This window comes from Camelus ferus, chromosome 14, assembly GCF_009834535.1.
Source record: "Camelus ferus isolate YT-003-E chromosome 14, BCGSAC_Cfer_1.0, whole genome shotgun sequence".
Classification (NCBI taxonomy): Eukaryota; Metazoa; Chordata; class Mammalia; order Artiodactyla; family Camelidae; genus Camelus; species Camelus ferus.
In genome coordinates this window covers 63,726,726-63,732,917 of record NC_045709.1, presented here as the reverse complement: position 1 = coordinate 63,732,917, position 6,192 = coordinate 63,726,726, and positions in this window count along the sequence as shown.

Genomic DNA, 6,192 nt, shown 5'->3' with positions numbered 1-6,192 from the left:
CCTGGGCTCTCTGTTCTCTTCCATTGGACTATTTGTCTATTTCTATTAAATTTTCATATTTTTAAAAATTGTAATGTATTTTTAGTGTGTCATATTTGATAATCAAGACTATACTCTTTAAATTTGTTTAAGATAGACTTTATTCTATTTATTGTAGTTATTCTACATACATTTTTATAAAACATAAAAACATAATTCTGCACAAATCATAAGGGTAGAGTACAGTTGACTTTTACAAACTAAAAATTGATCCATATAACCAGCTATGAGATCTAGTGATATTATCTTGAATCAAAAAACCCTCTTTAATCCCGTGTCAGTCACTACATGATCTCCATTTCCAAATATAATGAGTATCCTGGCCTCTAAAATAATAATTTTGCTTGTTATTGAAGTTTATATAATTTGACTCATATAGCATATAGTCTTCTGTGCCTATTTTTTCACTCCAAATACTGTTTTTGAGATTCATCCAGTGTCAAAATTTCTTCATTTGCATCATTGTGTAATATTTTATTATGAGACTATATCAATTTTCATTTATTTTATTGATGTGTATTTAGGTAGTTTCTGTTTTGACTATTATATAAATAACACTGCTGCCATGAATCTTTTAATGTATGTGCTTTTTTGTAAATATATGTATACACTTTTGTTGGATAAATATCTAGACATGAAAATGTTGGTTACAGTGTGTGCATATTTTTACTATAGGAGATACTCTTGAACTGTTTTATACCAATGTATAGATCCACCAGAAGAATAAGAGACTTCCATTTTTCTAATTGTTCGTAACCTCTGGTACTTTCTGCCTGGATAGTGCATTTGGTATCTCACAGTGGTTTTAACTGATAATTCTTTGAAAACTTATAATATTGAGAACATTTTCATAGGCTTAATTACCCTGAATATCCTCTTTTTTGAAGTGTCTTTTCCAAAATTTTGTTCAATCTGGGAATTCTGTCTTCTGTTATTGAGTGCTTTGCTGGGTGTACATACTATAAATATCTTTTCCCACTTGGTAGTTTTCTTTTAAGTCTCTTAATAGTATCTTCTGATGAATGGACATTCTTAACTTTGATTTGGTCAATTTTGATGTGGAAAAGGAATGGAACTAGAGCATTCATAAAACAGTATATTTATTAGCATTTAATTATGACTAATAATGATGATAAAATGTTTGTGGATTTTGTACAATTAATACATCAAGTGATAAATTAATTATTTACTGCTGTTTTAGTAATAAATGCATCAAAATACATAAAGATTTAGTAAATTGTTGAAGTTAGACCTCTAATAAGTAAGTGAGAAAAAAAAGTCATCAGTATATTTTTCTAAAATATATTTATTTATAATTTTAGAAAGCTCAGATTTGAGTTTATTCTATACATTTTTTTTCCCTTATACAATTGGGATTTCAGTTTGAGCCTAAGCTGAATTTACATTTGATTCATGCACGTCTTGACATGCCTCAAATGAGTTCCAAATGAGTTTTATACCTGAAATAGCCTTACATGTTTCTTTACCAGGGAACAAGTAATCACCATTGGGTAATTGAGGTTAATAAATATCCCTAGAGGCTTCTAGATATTGCTGTTGGATGACACTGGCTTTTCTTTCTTTCTTTCTTTTTTTATGTGCATGTTTTGTGATATGTTTTAAGGGAAATTCACATTTCTAAAATGGGATTTATATAATTCATTATCTTCTCTTTGGAAAAATTTATTTTTTACTACTTTAGTTTTAACACAAACTGCCTTCAGATCCTAGTGGGATGTAAGGTAAATGAAAATACTGAAGATATTTGTACGGTCATGAATTCAAGTTATGCTCCTTTGAGTATTTTCAGCCTAATAATCACACTCATCCTTTCCTACAGAACATATTTACTTTATATGCCTTGTAAATTTTGGCAGATGAGTAGAAATTTTATATTGTGTTATATAGTTATATGACCTCCATATTAAAAAACCATGGTTTATAGCATTCATAAAATTAGAAAAGAAACCAAAATAATGTTTAAAATACATCTGATAAATAAATGCTGCATAAGTGATATAAGAGCCAGGAAACATGAATTATTGGGCTATAATTCAATATTTTTGTCATAGTGAGTATATAAAATTAAATTTTTTTAAATCTTTTATGATATTACTAGGATTTCATGATAGATACATAGTTCTGTAACTCTCAGTAACATGTTACTTAGTCTATGTTTAATTTTGTTGTATATATAGAGGCATTATAGTAAGAAGTGCTCTCAAATTCAGACATGAAAAAGCAGTGTATCATCATCCATATATCATGATTTATACTTCAATTAAAAGAGAATATACTTTAGTAGATTAATCACTAAATCAAACAATGAGAAGAATCATACAATACAGCCCCTTACTTTATGGATAACAAAACTAGGATTCAGATTTTTCTTACATAATTTTTTTCTCATATTAAAAACTAAAATCACACACAAAAAAGACTACTAAAAGTGAACCTCTGTCTCATTCCTCCTGATGGACTTGCAAGAGGTGAGGGTAAGGTTATAAATTACTTCAAAAGGAAGGGATATTTTGAAGTGTTAATACATACATATACATAATATATACAAGTGAAATATTTATGACAGGTACAGAAGTTAACTCTCCAACAGCAGAGAAAAAATTGCTGATTCAGTCTTTTACAGAAAATATTTTTTGAAAACCTACATTGTTATTAGATAAAAGAAAGGCAAATATATTTTACCAGTCGAATTGACAAAGCTACACCAACTGGCTAAAATTTACCAGCAGTTGAAAATTAGCAGATTGCTACTGATTTTATTGAGTTTTAATCTAATGGTTTACTTAATAAATGATCATTGACTTTATTAAAAATGAAACATAAAGTCTGAGTTTATCATTTATTCTTGAAATTTTGACTGAAATATTTTTAAAAGACAGATAAGCAAAGATATAATATAAAAACACAACATTGTTTCATTTTAATCTACTAACTTGATGGCCTGGCATACTCCTCCACATTAATAAGAGCTATTTAAAGTCGGTATGGGTTAAAACTAAATACTCCTTTAATTTACATTAAAAATGTTTGATCAACAAAAGATAAGAGTAACTCTTGCTTTTGCTATGGATCTAGTTTTAAATATTATAAAATAATACAGATTAAAATTGAAGATATTATAACTAAGTCTTGCAATAACACAGGGGGAAAATGTCATTTTTCTGAAATGTGTCTTAAAACAGTTAAGATTAAAATAATAAGCTAAAACACAGTATTTACTAGTATATATACTAGTATGATTTATAAGGAAAAAAGCTATATTTTAATTTGCTTTAATAATGGATTGATCTGTAGTGAAAAATTGGTATAGAGTTACGAAGTAGGTTACCCCAGAAGGGGAAGGGAGAAGACTGCAGTTCTTGTCTTATCTGAAAGGTAAGAATTCAGATGGGAGATGAATGCACTGTGTAGCAAAATATTTTAAAATTTTTATTAGCAAAAGGAAAGTACAACTCCAATAACAGGAGGTGGGCTGATCCGAGGAAGGATAACAATGGTCTTTGTCCCTTCTCTTATACCCTCCCTTAGAGGTGGTCTCTTGATTGATTGATGGCTCTTGTCCCTGGAGTGCTTAGTCATATTTGTCCCCTTTTGCATATGTCATTACCCATGATGCACACAGAAAAACCCATGGTGGAATCTAAACCACAATGATAATAATATTACAATGAACACTGAGTCATGTCTGATTAGGTCCTTGTCACTCTCAGGTAGTTGTGGCTGTCAGGTTCTAACCAGTTTCTTGCTAGCACTCATTTAGAGGAAGTAAAGCCCCTTTATGCTGGAGGCGGGTGTACCACCATCTTCCAGACCATTCTCTGTCTCTTCCACCTTATCTTCCTGAAGTGCTCATTTATCTAATTACCTAACAGTTCCAAGAGAAAACTATGAATTTCCTAGATTATGAGGCCGTTTACACCTAGTCTAATAATGAGAATATACTTGCTTCTTTAGTAGTGTGTATTACACATTTGCAAATCAAAATTATCAGAGCAAAACTTGCTGTTCAATTCTCTTTATCACAGAACAAGGCAAAATTTAATATGTGGTGTGCTAATTTAGCTCCTCTGGTCACTTAAATAATCCTTTCCTGAAGATCAATTCGCATTCCTCCCACCATTGCTTTTAGTGATTTTTTTTTTAAATTTATTACACGGTTCTTGTAAATTTTGCTAGTAATTCATTCAATGGACATTATATTTTCCTCTCTCTCCCATCACCCCATCTGTCTCTTTCTCTCTCTACTTATTTATCTGTCAGTTTAAAATTTTATAGTCAACACTAGAGATAAAAGTCAATCTCTAGGAGGGGATATTGATGATGGTTTTAGATTCCCATGCTCTAAGTTGTTCTCTACTACATGGAATGTAAAACTGGAACAAAATGATAAGAAAAATTCTACCACATGTTTTGCAATTTTCTATTCTTTCTCTTTCGGTCAGTTAGAAGTGAGCTATAATGTGTCAACTATATGACTTACAAAAAGATATTCTCTGAAAACATATTCCTCATGAACTTATAAAAAGAATTCTTAACTAATTTGATTAAAAACATCATGAATTAAAATACAAAGTAAAAACACTAATCCCTGCTGACCCTGGAAATATAGTTTTAATATTTTATATTTCAGGAAAAATATTTTTAGTTATATATTTTTCAGAAGTATTTGAAAAGAAAGGCAAAAATGATTCATTTTTATTCTCCAAATCACTGTGAAAAAAATCTAAATTGGAAAAAAGTGAAAAAAATTTCTGAAATGCCTAAGCATTAGTCCTAGTAATTAGGCAAATGGTTCATTGTCTTCAGAAGTAGGAGGAGACATAATTCCTTTATAACCTATTTTGCATGCACAAATGTATTTAGTATTTTGGCCTTTGGAAAGTAAAAGCTTTGGTATCAGTGAAAGTCTGAGATGTCTCACTTTTATAATTTCAATTAACTGTATATAAAGTTAAGTTGGCAAATATTATGAAAGATGAGGAAAAATGCACATTGAAATTTTTCTGTGTTTCTATTAGAGGAACTGTTGAAAATATGATTTTGTTGTCAAAAATATTGAGTTCTAAAACTAATTTTTCTATAGTATATATAAACCATCATATTTATTTAAAAAAGAATGTATCTATGAATGTAGATTTAATTGGAAAAAAATCAAATAATCTTAGAGACAGTATTAGAGTTTTCTTTAAATTTGTCCTAAAATGACCTTAATACCAGATTCATTGACAAGAGTAATCAACTATTTGGTCTAAGGCTAACATGGTGATCATTTATAAGATTTGCTAGGGCTACAATGATGTCAACATGAAGTAAAGATTGGAAAGGAGAAAGGTAGAAAGTGAGGGCTTTTTCTAACAGTAGCTAAAATTCATAGAACCCTTAGAAAATGACTAAATGGCAGTTATTCTTGTCTATTTCTTTCCCTGTTGCTTTTAATAAAAAAGGACACTCCTGCTTTGAAATGTATTTATAGCAGGGATCAGTTCATGAAAAGTTTGTTTTACTTTATTCTACATTTTGTTAACATCTCAGTGTATGTTACTTTAAAGTGCTGTGCCAACTGCTGTCATTCTTCTTGTTTTTACATTTTTGGCACCCTTCACTGATTTGTGTAGATATAAATATATATCTGGTATCATTGTCTTTCTGGGTGAAAAAACTTTCTATAACATTTCTTGCCATGCAAATCTAATAGTGGTACATTTCCTCTTTTTAAGCTTGTGGCTTAAAATTCTTTATTTTTTACCTTTGAAAGTTTTACTAGACCTATAATTCTAAGTAGATAGCTATTGGAAGAGGTCATAGAGAGGGCCAGTTGACCTGTGAGCTAGACGCAGGCAATTGGAGGTTCCTCCTCCCTTCTCCTGTCCTTTAAATCTATATTCTGCCCACCATTCTCATGCTGAGAGCTCTTTCAAGGATGCAGCCTTGAGAGAGCAGTGTGTTGTTGAGACCATCTGGACAGTATACCTGTCTGAACTCACTTGAGGCCTCAATATAAACTTTTAAGATTTGGTGGGAGGGCGTGGAGATCCAGTCTTCTTGCAGGTAAAATTCTTACATAAGTTCTCTTGCTTATTAAACCTGCCAGTTATCAATTTGGAGCAGCCTGCTTCTCTCTTGGGTCTCTCC